A 17,321-nucleotide genomic window follows, 5' to 3' on the forward strand; every position below is an offset into this window, starting at 1 on the left:
ACACATGTGTGAGACGAGGCGAAATGTTTTCATTGCGCATAACATAAATTTAGTTGGTTGTTTGCATGTGTAAGGGCACAGGTTGCGTAGGGGGGTCGGAAAAGGGGCAAGGGCATGGCATAGGTCAGGTCTTCAGTCACTTGGTTGGAATCTATGTATGTATGTATGTATGTATGTATGTATGTATATATGTATGTATGTATGTGGGTATGTATGTATGTATAAAACCGAATGCATGAACGCAAGAACAGAATAAATGAAAAATGTATTAATTAAAGATAGACGTAATAAATGAAAAGAAATAATGAATGAATGAATGAATGAAAAAAATGAATGAATTTTAAGTGCGATACAATAAATAAAATAACAGAATACTGGCTGAATTATTCTTTCAAAGAAATGAAGTATGACAAACGAGAAAAAGAAAGGAATGGATAAGTTAAAAAATGAAAAATAGGAAAATGCAATATAAAAAGGGGGAACGTATTAATTAATGAAAAACGCTAAGGATAATAAACGGATTATAAAAAAAGAACAAAGGGAAAATCATAAAAAAGAAGCAAAATGAATGAAATAAAGAATTAATGAATAACGAAAACTGAAATAAATAATACAAAATTGAAAAGTAGATCCAATGAAAACTTTTGAAAAACGAATCCAAAGAAAAATGAAAAAAAAACAACTTTCTTTGCATGAGAGTCAACTATTATCCAAGAAAGAAGGTTTAATGAGTGTGCGATAGTCACTGAGACAACAACGTATGAATAGTTTGTGGGTTAAAGGAGTGGAAATGGATTATTTAGGGGAAGGTACAACAAGAAATTATTTACATTGGATTTGAAGACGACCATATTGTAGTCAGTTTAATAGCAGTCCATCGGAACAGAGTTCCACAAGCGAGCAGTTCTGAGAAAGAAGCTTTGTTCATGGAGTTTGCGTTTAGAATTAGGCATAGATAGAGTGTTGGGGAAACTGTTGATGATCAATTTATGAAGGATAGTGAAAAATCAATGAATATAAGGAACGAAGTACATAATTAAAAAAATAATTATGAGAAACACGAAATTTCAATGAGATAAAAGCACCCGTGTAGCTGAAACCACTGTCAATAATTTTCCCCACTCTTTATCTGTGCCTAAATCAAAACGTAGATTCCATGAACAAAGCTTCTTTCTTAGAAGTGCACGCGTGTGGAACTCTCTTCCGTTTGCCTGTTTCCCACCTGACTGCAACTTGGATGTCTTCAACTCAACATAAACAAATTCCTGATAAACCGCCCCCTTAAGTAAGAGACTTTATCAAATCTCCATTAATAACGATTACTACGATATTATCCCATTGATTACTGTACACGCAATAACCCTTATCCCTGAGTGGCTTTCGGGCCTTGATAAGTAGTGACTACCACGTAAAAAAAGAAAAAAAAACAAAAGATAAGAAGTGAAAATTAAATCAATAAATTAAAGAAAGAATATATGAATGAAAGAAAGAATTAATGACTGATGAAAAGAGAAAAGATAATAGATAAAAATATGAATGGATAAAGAAAAAATGACTAACTTAAATAGAGAAAGAAAGAAAGAAAGAGAGAATTCTGCACTTGTTTGCCCCTTGCCCCCTTATTTTCACCTTACAACCTCTTTGACATTTGCGAATATAAGCGTGAATTGATTTATTTTAGATGCGTGATAAAATAACAAAGTCGGCCATCCTATAACACCTGACTCTCCGCACACATATGCGCCCAACAAACGCACATACATAAGTAACAAATATAAATGATAAAACATACGAAGAGAAGGGGGAGGGGCAAAGAAATTCCTTCTGTTATTTTATTCCGCGCGAATGGATTAGAAGAGATTGCTAATTACATTGTTATGATGATTGAACGTATGCATTCCTGATCTAAAGTTTCATCTCGGTGTTACAGATATTGTTGGGAGACTTCTAAGAAAGACACCCATATTATGAACGAACGTCAGAAGCAGATATGCACCATTGAATTCCTGGTAAAAGTGCATTGAGAATAATGGTTGCTATGTAGAAAAATGAAATGAAATTCGGTAGCACAAACGGTCTCTCGTTTTAATAGTGTATTTGTAGTTTTCAACTTTTTTAATTTAAAAAAAAGAAGACTTTATTTTTTGAACAACTTTCGTATGACAAAGCGCGCACCGGATGCCGTTACATTGCCATTGTTCATCACTGGCGAATTTTATTGAAAAATGAGGTGGTGACTGTGTAGAAAAAGGAATTCCGAAACACAAAAGGTCGCCAGCTTCAATGGTAGCATTCTCGCCCCCCGCCTTATAATTGTTTTTTGTTGCTCACGTTTATTTCTGAGAAGGCATATCGCTACTTAAATGTAAATGACTACTATCTCCAATCATTCCCAGGAAAGATTAACAAGAGGTTAGTTTACATTACATTTAAACTTTTACATGACAGTAGAAGAAGCAGGACGGGAAATCAGAAGTCTTGTTGTTCTAACAAAGTAACTATTGGAGTAGAAAGCTTTCGGAGATTAAAGTAAAGGGATGTGATTTTGTTGCTAAGCGGGTGTGTCGGGATGTCTACGTCGAGAAGGCACGATTTTTTTTTATTTACATTTTCACCCCAAACAAGGCACATTGCCACTTTGGTGTAGGGGGCTACTATCAGGGGCAGCAACTACTGGGGCACTATGTTGGGATTTGGGCAGCAAGATGTCGGTTCACGTTACACTTGAACTTCTGCATGTCGGTACAGTAAGGGAAGCAGGGACCTGGAATGGACTTCCAGAGTCTAGCGGTTCTGGGAAAGAAACTATTGGAGTAGAAAGATCTTTTACATCTAGGGATCTCTACTGTGTGGGGGTGGGATTTAGCAGCCTGTCGGGTTTGTCGAGGGTGTCTACGTCGTGGGGGAATAAGTGTATACAGTTCGTCAGAGCGTTCACCATTAAAATACTTGTAGAACAGGCAGAGGGATGCAATGTTTCGTCGCTGGGACAGAGGCTGAAGCTTAGATGCCAGTTCAGGGCCTATCAGATTGACGACTCTCTTTTGAACCTTGTCAAGGAGCGAGAAACTAGCAGCAGATGCACCAGCCCAAATGGGACAAGAATACTCCATACATAGGCGAATGGTGGCCTTATAGAGGTACAGGATACTTCCAGGTGTCATTAGTTTATATATATATATATGTATATATATATATACATATATATATATATATATATATATATATATATATATATATATATATATATATATATATATATCCGACCTTAAATTTTCTCATTGAGAGCCGTTTTTTATCTGATATGTTTGCTAACCTTTATCTGGCGATTATACAAACTAACGGTGGGGTGAGGCGCCCAGTTTTAACCGAACGTAAAATACCCTTAAATATGATATTTTAATTTGTCCAGATTTCGTATATGTTATTATAAAATCGTGATTTCCAAGGTAAAATTTAAAAAAAAAAAAAAACGTATTTGGGTGGCATCCGCTAGAATTGAAACCGAACGCAGAACTATAACATGCAAAGTTGGTGACGTTACAACTTTACCAACGTTACATGCATATCAACTGATTAAGAATTAAAATTTAAAAACAAACTATAATGAATGTAAAAATGTCTCACGATTTTTTGTAATTTTGGCCCATTTTTGACCCCTTAAAACTATTTTAACAGGCAAAAGACCCATAAAATAACGGTTCATAAAATATCTAATTATTTGAGGCCACTAGGGCTGCTCTACGACTTTTAGTTTCGGAAGAAGTAGAGTTTGAAAATATGAAGAGGGACAGACAGAAAGACAGACACCTTATATATATTAGACTAGCGAGGGGGGGCGCCCGGGTTTGCCCGGGTGTAAAATACGCTTAAATATGATATTTTAATTCGTCCAGATTTCGTGCATATTAATACAGAGTCGTGATTTCAAAGTAAAAAAAAAAAGAAGTATTTGAGAAGCGAACCCGAAGCATTCAAAGCTAGTAACGTTACCACGCTACTAACATAACACGCATATGAATTAATTAAAATTAAAAATTAAAAAATAAACTAAGATAAATCTACAAGATGTACAACAATTATGACCCATTTTTTACCTCTTAAAACTATTTTAACCGGCTAAAGACCCCTAAAATCTATCCGTAAAAAATCCAATCGTCTGAGTCTCCTAGCGCCGCTCTGCGACTGTTAGTTTCGGAAGAGATAGAGTTTGAAAATATGGAGACAGACAGACAAATAGATAGACAGACTTAGAACCTTTTATACACACACACACGTACACACACAACACACACACACACACACACATATATATATATATATATATATATATATATATATATAAGCCATATTCGTGCTATAATACTTTTCGTATTAGTATATACCTTTTTCAAAAATGCCAAAGTCAAATCGAAATTAATAATACATTTTATTATTGAAAATTGACCTACCTGCTTCAGGAATAAATGAACTGACTCAGACGCAATAAATACTGTATCGAATAAGCCTTGTGGCTGTTGTTGGTGGCAGTTATGCCCCTAAATTTACATTGCATACGTCTGTATCGTACGTTTCTTAATACAATTTGGTTAATCACAGCATTGTGTTTGTTTTCTTTATTTACAGTGCAGGGCCACAGCACATACGAATGTAACATAATACAATGTTATTGGACCCCCACGGTTGCGTTCCTCTAGAGCCCCATGGTGCGTCCACCTCGAGATCACAATCAGCTGGTGCAATTTCTGTAGTGTGGCAGTCGGCTTTTATTTCTTCTTTCTCTCCGTCACTTTCGTCTTCACTTTCCTCTGATTTTTATTCCATTTCTAATCCGTTTTAGGAATTATCGACAAACGACCCAATGTCTAAAGTATCTCTCTATTGTTTTATTTGTATACACACGAGAAAAAAACAACAACACTCACTCCATCCATAGGCTGAAAATTGTTATTCAAAAGTACAACTGCCTTCTTTGATGATTAAAAAAGAACTACAGCTGTTTACATATTCGCCACGTCCAATTGCCACCTTCCTGCTCTTGTAACCTAACAATCAATAGACTTAGATATGCTCGAATTATAAATGCCACTTTAAATTATCTAAAATTTCCGTGGAAATTTACTATATTAATCCTATGTTTACAGACCCACCTTGTGTCTGCCAACGTACAAATAGACAATCACAGACCCACATAGAAACACAAATATATATATATATATATATGTTTGTGTGTTTGTAATATGTATATATGTAATATAAATTTGCAAATTTAAAAATCATTTAAAAATTATTATAGCAATAATTATGTTCTATATATTTGTTATGTAGTACACTTCAAGTGTTTACATTGAATGAATATTAGACGTTTCAAGGGTTCCAATATATACTTCCAAAACAATTAAATATTGGAATATTTACTGAAAAAGAGACGGTCTTGTATTAAACAAGTTGATTGTAATTCAAAAGTAACATCCGTGTCTTCACAACCACATTAATTCGTAATTACAAAGCCTGAAACTTAGGCATAAATGAATCTGCAGCTTTACAAAAAAAAATCCCTTTCTATGAAATATTTACAAAATAAAACATTAATTTCTTTTCGAAACACGCGATGAATAATATCCATGCTACGAATTATAAGTGGCAGACCTACACCGTGTATATCAAAGGGAAATATGAGTGCTCAACCTCCGTCCAAATGATTAAGTAAAAAGTACTGTGAACCTGGTGACTATTTGGTAATTCCATATGATGTATATGCTCTCGCTCCTTGACAAGGTTCAAAAGAGAGTCGCAAACCTGATAGGCCCTGAACTGGCATCTAAGCTTCAGCCTCTGTCCCATCGACGAAATGTTGCATCCCTCTGCCTTTTCTACAAGTATTTTAGTGGTGAATGCTCTGACGAACTGCAATCACTTGTGCCCCCACGACGTGAGCACTCTCGACAAACCCGACAGGCTGCTAAATCCCACTCCCACACTGTAGAGATCCCTAGATGTAAAAGATCTTTTTACTCCAATAGTTTCTTCCCCAGAACCGCTAGACTCTGGAAGTCCATTCCAGGTCCCTGCTTCCACAACAGTACTGACGTTCAGAAGTTCAAGTGTAACGTGAACCGACATCTTGCTGCCCAAATCCCTACATAGTACCCCAGTAGTTGTTGCCCCTGATAGTAGCCCCCTACACCAAAGTGGCAATGTGCCTTGTTTGGGGTGAAAATGTAATAAAAAAAAAATGCTCTCAGCTTTTCTCGGCATTGTTTAGACAGTAGTCTATCATTTCTCCTTGACACTGGACTCCAGCAATGTCGATTCAGGAGAGGTATAGTTAGTCATTCCGCAACGCTTGCCTCACAATGCCACACGTTGTTACTTTTACAGGGGTATCCATCGTCTTTCAAGATATTATGGATGCAGTATCATCACATGTTGAGCATCATTAATATTATTCAATATAAAATGTTGTAATTTTTTATAAATATCGAATTCGTCTGTATGCATTCTGTATATTTAATACATTTCTAGTTCGATTGAAAGAACTGATAAGCTTATTCCATGTGTAGAAAAAACATAAATTACTTACGTGGCCCAATTATAGCTATCCCCGTTATTCAAGATAGTAAAGTTGTTAAACCAAACAGCTCATTTTCACAATTATGTTTTTCTCGTCTATTGATTAACTTAGTCACTTTTCTTAACTGTTCTTCGGATTAATATTTAAACTAGTGTGTAATCTTCGTTAAAAATGACCAGGAAAAAAGTGTGGTTCGCCAATGTTCACACCACAATTCATATAAATGATAGAATTAGGTCAATAATTTAATTTTTATTAGATATATACATAAATTATTATGATTATTATTATTATTATTATTATTATTATTACTTCTTTAATATTATTGCTTTCATCATCATCATCACCATCATCATCATCATTATATTTTTAGTGGTCGTAGAAGTATATGATGATATTATTAAAAAAAAAACTGTTGTTTTATAAGTTATAACCAATATATGATTTAGACTGATGAAGTTATTTTCTCATTATGTTCAAACAAAGCGCCTGTCTTACTTGCTATTTTTCTTACTTCTTCTCATACAAGAAGTGGTTTCGTCCAGCGGTGAGCAAACAAAACGGTCTGTTCTCTTTTCTGCGACAACACAGATACATTATATTTATTCATATTAAAATTCACAAACAATACACACCGGGCTTTATTATAGAGTAGAGGATGTTTAACACGTGTGCCTGTTGAAACGTTTCTTTGAACCAATGTATAGAACAACTTATTGTTTTATGTCTGGGAATCAGACTTACTAAACACATAACATAAAAATGACAAAAAAAATGGCAAGAAATAAGGATAACAGGGGGAAAATGATTAATAAAGAATAAAGGTTATAAATAAGGAGAGGTAGACAAAGACAAGCGAGTAAACAAGAGAATAATGGCAGTGCACTAGCAGCCGAGGGGTAGGGGCAAAATGTGCAAGTCATATCGCAGCCATTAAGCGCTGTTAGAATTATGCATGCATGACCATTTCGTCGACCGTCGCCATGTTTATAATGGCCGACAAATACGAAGCAAAATTCTTTTCTTTATCAGCAAGGCATGAAGTTCAGATTGTAAACAAACAGAGACGCCATTAATCAGCAGACGGACTTCGCGAGTCGGAACAAAATAGAAAGACCGGCTAAGGTAGTGCGTGTTGTCTGCTAGATATTTCTGGAATTATTTTACGACGAAACGCAATACTTATTGTAGACGGTCCATTGCAAACGATTCGTCAAAAGGGAACTGCTATTATACACATGATAATGTGTGCTTTTATTTAGAAAGGGAGAAAAAAGAGCTATCAAGGATGCTGATTGGTCGAGCAAGAACATGTGATTTGAGAGAGCGACCTTTATACTTAGTCAAAGGTTTAGTTCTCAGTTTGTGAATAACAGCAGCGAACTATTGAGATGTGAGACTGCTAACTATGATAAGGCTAAGATTAGGGTTATGGTAAGGGCTAGATATTGGAGAGAACATAACTGTACGTGTGTAAATGTAAGTCTGTTGTTGAAGGTTCCAACATTGGTTGAAAGTATGGTTTAAACAGTTGAAAATCACATTTAAAATGTTTACAATTGGAAATAGTTGCATCGTGAGTATTTAGACAGCTTTTTTCCTTTAAACAACTAAATTATTATGGTTAGACCACAATATGTACATACACATTCCCGTTAAAGCATCGAACTTTGAGTAAGATTTGTGATTGAAAATTACTTGTAAAGGTGAGTTACACAAAATAGAAATATGAATAAATTGTACTCTTAACGTATTTTTTATTGAAATTGCTTCAGACAAGCCAGGAAGCCACTTGATGTAAAAATTAAAAAAAACTACTTCAAGGTCAAGGAATTGCCAACGATATGTGTTAAATTGAATAAATTCTAGTCCAGAAGACAGCAACTTTTCCCTCTTTGTCAGAAAAAAAAACGCTCATGGAAACTGAAGACGAAAAAACGAAATAAAAGAGGCAAGCGGTACACGAGTGTCGAATATAAACACACGATCAACTTCTACTCTCTTTAACCCCAAACTCACCCGACAAGAACGAACATCCTATCGCTTCATTGTAAATGTTTTTTCGACTGTGCGAAATTTCCTACTCTAAGATTTACTTGGATCGATTGCGTTTGGAATTTCATTTCTTTTTTCTACTTGTTTCTCCGATCGCTACAATTTGCAAAATTTTAAATGTAACGTGAACAAACAATTTGCGACCCAACTCCTTATCGAGGCTGTCTCTATATATCTGACCCCTATAACGTCTTGTTTAGGGATGAATAATAGTAAGAAGGATTTTCTTTGATACAAGACTAATCTACTTTTACTATTAGTATTATTAGTATATAAAACCATTACATTTAACTGTAGATCCTATTAAAATAGTCTAATCAAGATATCATCTTCAAAGTTTGGACATTTTCACTATTTTCTTACACAATGACTATATGGATGTGGAATTATTACTTATTGATAATGTCATTGCGATGCAGTTTCCCTTTAATACACCGACACATTATATGGAATGAAAATAAACTGCCTTCTATTAATATCTAATAGCATCTCTCTCTCTCTCTCTCTCTCTCTCTCTCTCTCTCTCTCTCTATTTTACCTGTTTTTCTCTCTCCCTCCCTCTCTCTCTATATCTACTACTATATGAAAGGAACTTCGTTTGTATGCGTTTCTGTGTGTGTGTAAGTTCGTTCCCTATGAACTACAAAGAAGCTGAGCCGATTTTTACGAGATTTCACACCAATGTACTTTATGTAAATGGAAACATTTGTAAATAGATTGTGTATCGGAATGTCTTCGATAAGAAGCGATAATCAAAATAATTAGAAGAAAGAATGAATGGGCTATGTTGACTGAAGTTAACATCTTACATTTTATTACCACACGCGCCAAAAGGCTCGGCATAAAAAATAAAAAATATATTTCTGCATATGGCAGAAGCGTTCGAAATGAATGTTTTTGATTAGAGCATAATTGAAGCATGACACTTACTTTTAAACTTTAATCCAAGTCCTTATATGTTAAAATATAGCTTTTATATCAACAATAGGTTCTCTACAGTGCAATTTAGACTGCAATGTATTATCACTCCGGATGGGATATGAACGTTCATTCCTGTGCACGTCGATGGGTCACCAATTAATTTGGTTTAAAAAAAATGGTCGATTTCAACGATAAAGATGCCAATAAAATATGGATGTGTGAAAAATTCGTTGATCATCATTTAACGTTGGGTTTCCCTGCTATGCACATAAATTGAGATATTTTCCGTCCAAAAAAGAAAATAAGACAATATGAAAAAAAAAGATATGACTTTATCCTGAACAGTTAAAGAATCATACAGACGAGACATGTATAAAGCCAAGTCCTGAATTTTATCAACAAAAGAATTATAAGATTATAAGAAATGAAGGTAGTTGTAGATTGTTTTAAAAAATATTTACTTTTCCTATTTTCCTTTTTCATGAAATACACGAAATAAACTAAATCTAACATGTAATGTATATATATATATATATATATATATGTGTGTGTGTGTGTGTGTGTGTATATATATATATATAATACTAAAACTCTGTCGTTCTTGGTTGTTTGCTTGTTTGCTTGCGCAATATCCTCCTACTACTATTACTACTATGCCTTCTCTTCTTGCTACTACTATTACTTCTCCTCTTTACAACTACTACGCCTCCTCTTCCTCCTCTTACTACTACTACCACGCCTCCTCCTTATCCTACTATTACTACTACTGGTTGACATGTATTTTCCCTACTACTACTCTAAACAGAATGACTCATAGAAATCTATCTATATTCTTTTTTCCATTTTAATATACTTTCATAGAAATGTTTCTGTTATGTCACAAAAAACTATTTTCTTTACGTCACAATTGTCATGCTCATACATGAATTCCATAGCTAATATAACATACTGACCCCTTAGGGGATGTTTTGCAACTATTCTGTATTACAACCATACGGTCGCATTTTTCTCACAAATAAATCAACTTTGACCTGTTGACAACGTATTTTTTTTTACTGTGTACGTTTTCAGCTGCCTAATTTTTTTTTGCGTTTTACTTATCCAAATAAACAATTGTTAATACTTTCTGCATTTTTTTACATCGTTCATTTCTGTATTACGTTTAAGTTATTTTAACGTAATTATAATTCAATGGCCGCAATTCTTTTTTTTCAAAAATAAACAATTATAAACAGAATGACTCATAGAAATCAATCTATATTCTTTTTTTCATTTTAATATAATTTCATAGAAATGTCTCTGTTATGTCACAAAAAACTATTTTCTTTACGTCACAAGTGTTACGCTCATACATGAATTCCATAGCTAATAAACCATACTGACCCAACGGGTCACGGGTAGTATATATATATATATATATATATATATATATATATATATATATATATAAACATGTGTTTTATTTTTTTATTACCGATTTATCTGCTTAGTTAGATATGTTTCGGTTACCGAATGGTATTAACGATTCAAATCCCAGGTGCGGATATGTCTGACTGATGAAACCAAATAAGGGCTAAACTCGAGGCTAAGACACACTTCCGGTTTGTTGGCTGGCATGGGTCTTATGGACTGCGGCGTTGTTTATGTTGTGGAAATAATTATATATATATATATATCTGTGCAGATATATATATATATATATTCATGAATATGTGATTATGCATATGCATATGTTTCTGTATATCTATGTGCGTGTTTGTATGTGTATATATATATATATATATATATATATATATATATATGTATATACATATGCATGTATGTCTATATTATGTGTTTTCGTATCATTTTATTTTTCATGGAAATGGGGCCTCTTACCGTATGCCAGACAATTACGCACAATTTCAGTCATTCCAACCAAGAGATCCTTTTAAGATTCTAACCGTTCCTTTGTGTGCAATTGTCCGTATTTCTCTTGCAATTGGTTCCTTGGGTATATTAAACGGGTGGTTTTGAAACTCATTCTTATTACACTTATTGCTCCTATAATTACTGAAATTATAGATATCTTCTTAAGATGGCAGTTTCTTTTCACATCATAGATAAAACTTTATTATGTCGTTATCTTCCTCCTCTTAACCTTGTTAAGGCCAGCATCGTGATTGATATTTGTTTCAATTAGAGCTGTTTTTTCTCCCACCTGTTCCATATTATTATATCAGGTTCAACAGCCTCTTTTTCTTTTCTGGATACGTGGCTGTAGGAATTTCAGAGTTATAATGGCAGGTGTATAACTTATGTCCAACTGTTCTTTCTGGTACATAGTCTCACACTTTTGTTGCTACACTGTGTATTCAGCGTTTTACAGATTTTCCAGTGGCGATATTTGCCCATTTCATTGTGCCGCATTATATAATAGCCATATTCCAGAACTTTACAACCGGGTGTTAGGTGGCTCATAGTCCCTTCTTTCGTATGGCAAAATCTGCACTTGTTTTTATTACTGAGACTATTCACATTTTTAAAAATATTCGTCATCAAGCTGTAATCATTATCATTCTCTACTGATGATATTTGAGCGATCCTCATTTCAACAAGTCTGTAGAACATTCTTTATCTATACATTCAGGAGATAATAAATTTAGGAAACATTTGGCATGCTGTTGGTTGACCCGTTCTTCTAGTTTTCTGTCGTGGAAGGTATTCGTGTATTTTTGTCGATTCATCCGGGTTAATCTCTTTGAAAGCTTGTTTTCTGTTTCTATGTCATGTATACTCAGTTTTCTGATGAGATAGTTCTGCTGGTTCTTGTTTCTTAGTTTGGGATTCTGGGAGTTCATCAAATATTGGCCAATGCTCACAATATTGGCTCAGTGTCGATGGTCAATCTCCGAGTGACACATACCACCTATTCCTCTGGGCAGATACAGCATTGATAGATGCAGGTTTTATACATTACTCTGTACAGTGTCAACATTTTTTGGTTTAATGTTTGATCTGTTAATGTAGCTGTATGTTACTACTGGTTGCTGGCGGTTACTCTGTTTTTATTTGTCAGTTTGGTTTTGCAAAACTTTTTGATACCAACATACATATACAATACTCAGCCTATTGTTTTCTCTCATGATACTATATTAGATTGAGTGATTTTTTGTTATGCCAAATTATTTGTACTCTTCATGTTCCTCTAGGCCTTTGATGTCAGTATACTTAGCAAAGCTCTACGTTTTAAATTCGGACCCTTTTTTTCAGCGCTAATTGGAGCACTTGGAACATTTTTCCAGACTAAATTGTAGTCCATTATCTTTTCAGCAGGCATGTACAATCGGTAAGGGTCGATTTAAGTCTATGTTTGAACTGGCATACAGCTTAAGGTTATCCATGAAAAGTAAGTGGTTAATTAATTTATTCCGGTCTTGTTAGCAACCCTGGCTAAGTTTTTAGGCACACCGATATTTATTAAGGATTGTACTGAGCGGATTTATCACCAAGCAAAAGAGCAAAGAAATATCATTTTCGAATATTCCTTTTCGTATCGTCACGTCAGTGATTGTTATTCTCTCATTAATATGGTTTAATGCCATTGCCGTCTGCCTCATCTTTACGTGTACAGTCATGGTGTTCTTAATGATAGGATTGATCTTATATAAGTCCAAGCATCGCAGTATCCACGTCTGGGACACATTATATGCCTTTTTATAATTAATCCAAGCCATGCTTAGATTCCTCTATCTCGTCCTACAGTCTTATTAACTAAAGGCTGGTCCTTCTGCATTCTGCTTGTTATTTTGCAGATATGACAGAGAACAGATGTGTTCATAAATGCTGTTTGCTACAGACCAGTAAAGAGCCCGTAAGTCGTAGTGAGACAGCAGGTGGGCCTATAATAACCAGGGCTTTGTATCTCACTCGATGTGAGTACGAGATTGGTATCACCTTTTAATGGTGTCTTCCTCACTCATCAACAGTTTGGAAAAACAACTACCATTATAACTACAGAGTGTTGGTAGTAGTTTAAGCCAACATTTGGATAAGTTGTCGATTCCAGATTTTATTTATTCTGGAATCGATCCAGCTTTCAGTTAATCATTACCAAACGTTATTTCTGGGTCTGCCATTCTGGCTTTCTTTCGATTCTCTGGGCTATATCCAAGATCCACTTGGCCGCTTGATTGCAGTGTCACTCATCCCGAAACAGAGGCCTCTAGAAATCTTCCAGATGTATTATCTCGCGTTATAATTTTCTATCTCCTATTATTTATGAAGATGGGGCATCCTATGTGATGCCAGTCATTTACCCACTATTTCAGTCACTCAAACTGAGAGATCTTGTTAAATGTTCTTAGCGTTCCTTTGAGTTCAATTGTTATATATATATATATATATATATATATATATATATATATATATATATATATATATATCATATGGTGCATTTCATTATGTATCACAATTTTCCGGAATTTTTATATGTTAATTTTTTGTAAAAAAATATTAATAAGATATATACTTTAGTGTTGAAACGATGAATCGGAATTGGAATCGGGAATCGGAAAAATGGTAGTTTGTATTGGTATCTGAATCGGAGAAAATTTTAGTCTCATCCTCGATTCAAAAACGATTCTTTTTTCCATGGGAATTATAAAGAAACACAGAGGTATTTGATTATCTATGAGAAGATTTTTTTAAATTTATAACATGAAACGAAGTGACACTGAACCAGGATTTCTAGGACAAACTTAGTTATTTTATAGGTAAATTATGGTAAACAAATTAAATCATCAAGCGTCTATTTACTTTTATCGCTTTAGGAATCTTTCAGAATGTTCATACTTATTTTAGCACCTAGTTTATAAAAGTTAATGCGATACCTTAGAGTTCACATTTAAAGTAAAAGTGTTAAGCTGCTCCTGACAACTTTTATTTAATTTTTTTCTAGAACCAGTATGGTTTACTGTTTTCTGGAGAAGTCATCTTTTAATCAGTCTATGTTTAATTGCATTTTCTCTTTCTGCCACAGGTGAAAAACACAGATAAAAATCTCATAATGAGTTTATCAAAACGTTGGACAAATTACGTATGATTACTTAACGGACGAACGTTTAGAAATTTATCAAATTATCAAAAAGAATAAGACATTATACCTACATTTTGAATCACAATCCTCTATAAAATTCTACTTTTTTAGCCGATTATGTGTGAACACACTGAAAAGGAAAACAAACTATTATTGTAGAATTAAGAGTTGGTACGGTTGCACGTACACATTTAGCGTGAAATGATGCCCTATTTCCGGGCCATTCAAACTTTAAGGGCAGTTGACCAAATTTTGTACCACTAATCTAAAGTTCAGGTGACAGTGTCATAAAATCACTCTTTTGTATGACTATATTCACAATGACAAAGTACAAAATAGACTTCGTGGCTTAGTGGGGGATGCTCTCTTCTCTTCTCTACAACCCCTCTCCCACAGAAGATTACGTTGCGAGCCTGTCTTTGTTTTATCGTTATTCTCATGGCAAGTGCTCGTTCGAGCTCCAATAACTGGTCCTCCCCTCGCCAATCCTTCATGATAAACACCCGTCTAGATGAACCACTGTCAGTAATTTCCCCCACTCTTTATCTGTGCCTAAATCAAAACGTAGATTCCTAGAACACAACTTTTTTTCTGAGAAGTGCACGCCTGTGGAATTCTCTTCTATTTGCCTGTTTCAGACCTGACTACAACTTGGACGTCTTCAAGTCCAACATAAACAAATTCCTGATTAATCGGCCCCCCTAACTAAGACACTTTATCAAATCTCCAATACCAACTATTACTACGATATTATCCCATTGATTATTGTACACAAAATAACCCTTATCCCCGAGTGGCTTCTGGGCCTTGATAATTGGTGATCTCCATGTAAAAAAAAACATGACAGATTTTTTTTATACTAAGTTTTAATCGGAAACATTCCAAATTAAAATCAGAAACATGACAAAAGTTTTAAAACAGACAAAATTAACTACATCTTTAAAACGCTGTCTGCTCCAAAAAAACGTTATTTTGTTGGTTTTTTTTTTCAGGGAGTTTACTCGAAATCGTCTGAAAAAAATGAAGAATCACAATTTTATTTTCTCGCGGATTACAATAGGTTGCAGAATTGCATTGGCTTTATTTATTTCACAATAGAAGTTATAGTTGCGAATTGGATTAAAAAGTCATCACAACACTGAGTTCAAAGTTTTTACCGCGATCGCCTAAAAAGAGTAGAATCTTATTTTGGCGAGGATGTTAATCTACACATTTATTATCATCATTATATTATTACGCTTATCGCTCCGTTATCATGCTGTGCATCCCTAAAAATGGAAAGTGGAATATTACAAATAAAACTTGTTACCCCTTAAAAGAAAAGTGGAATATTTCCAATTCCTAAACAAAAAAAATTAAAAAAAAAACATTTTAAATTGGTGCCGCTGTTGAGGCAAAGCTAATAAAAACGATTTGTCTTCTTGGTCTTTTGGCTAAGATCAAAGTGTAGTATCTGTTCTTCAGATGCTACATTTCAATTTCTTCTCTCTTAGTGGAGGAGAAATCCTTTGCGACTAAGACAATTTTTTCTCCACGTTAAAAACGACCCTTGTGTCTAAATCTGTCCCCTAGGGAGGCATTGTGAACAGTTACTACGTTTAATGTAACAAAGTTTTAATATTACAAAAGTAACTGGGGAAAGTAATTTCTGGTTTAATTACAAAATACCCTGGAAATGTCCCTTCTGATAATTATAAAATGCACTGGAAATGTCTCTTCTGATTAATTATAAGATGCCCTGGAAAATGTCCTTTTTTATTCTATTTTTGTTGTTTACTTGCCTCTCCACAAAGACGGAGTTGGGCATGAGGTCGGTTAAAAATGATGGTAACTAAAGCTGTTAATCTACATATTTATTATTATTATTATTATTATTATTATTATTATTATTACTAGCAGTAGTAGTAGCAGTAGAAGTAGCACTACTAATACTGCTACTACTAGTATCTTTAACCGATTAGATTTAAATACGAACTCATGAAATATGAGCATTCTTTGACAAAAAGAAGTCACAGAAAAGTTCACCACCCCGAAATTCTCATGTTAAGAATGGTTTTCTAGGAAATTATTTTAATATGGAGAAAAGGATTTTGTGAACTATTCTCCTTCTACACAGTCTTCTTATTGTGCGTACAAATCGTCGACTATTTTCTATCATGAAAATAAAAAAAATCAAATAACATTAAGAACGAACCTTGCAAACCAGCTTTTTATTTAAAAAAAAAAGAGCAATATAAATCTTTATATGTGTCACAACTTTCAATCAATTACAAGGAAATGATTTGAGAAAAAAATTTAGAAAGCTTACTTAAGTAATAGACCCCCTCCACCATCAGGCCTAACCTAGTTATATTTTGCATTTTGTAAAAATAAATATGGATATGACACGGAGTTTACAGTAATTAAACATTGTTTTTTGGGGCAACAAATCTCTAATTGAATATTGAGAAAGTTTAAAATAATCCGAACCGGAATCGGTATTTCTATCGGAATCGGAAACTTAGGACAGAATCGGTAATTGTATCAGAATCGGACAAAATTTTGGAATCGTCCGATCAGTAATATATATATACATATATATATATATATATATATATATATATATATATATATATATATATATATATATATATATGTATGTATATATATATGTATATATATGTGTGTATATATATATGTATATGTATATATATG

General features: G+C 33.9%; 1 protein-coding gene and 1 pseudogene across 2 annotated transcripts in view; one reads left to right on the top strand and one right to left on the bottom strand.

The window, feature by feature from the left end:
* LOC145277680 (uncharacterized) overlaps positions 1-17,321 on the bottom strand; it is a 683,502-nt gene that overhangs the window by 483,210 nt on the left and 182,971 nt on the right. The gene's annotated exons all lie outside the window — the stretch shown is intronic.
* On the top strand, positions 16,041-16,179 carry LOC145278468 (U2 spliceosomal RNA; annotated as a pseudogene).

Source organism: Euprymna scolopes, chromosome 6, assembly GCF_053919585.1.
Source record: "Euprymna scolopes isolate OS-2025 chromosome 6, ASM5391958v1, whole genome shotgun sequence".
Taxonomy (NCBI): Eukaryota; Metazoa; Mollusca; class Cephalopoda; order Sepiida; family Sepiolidae; genus Euprymna; species Euprymna scolopes.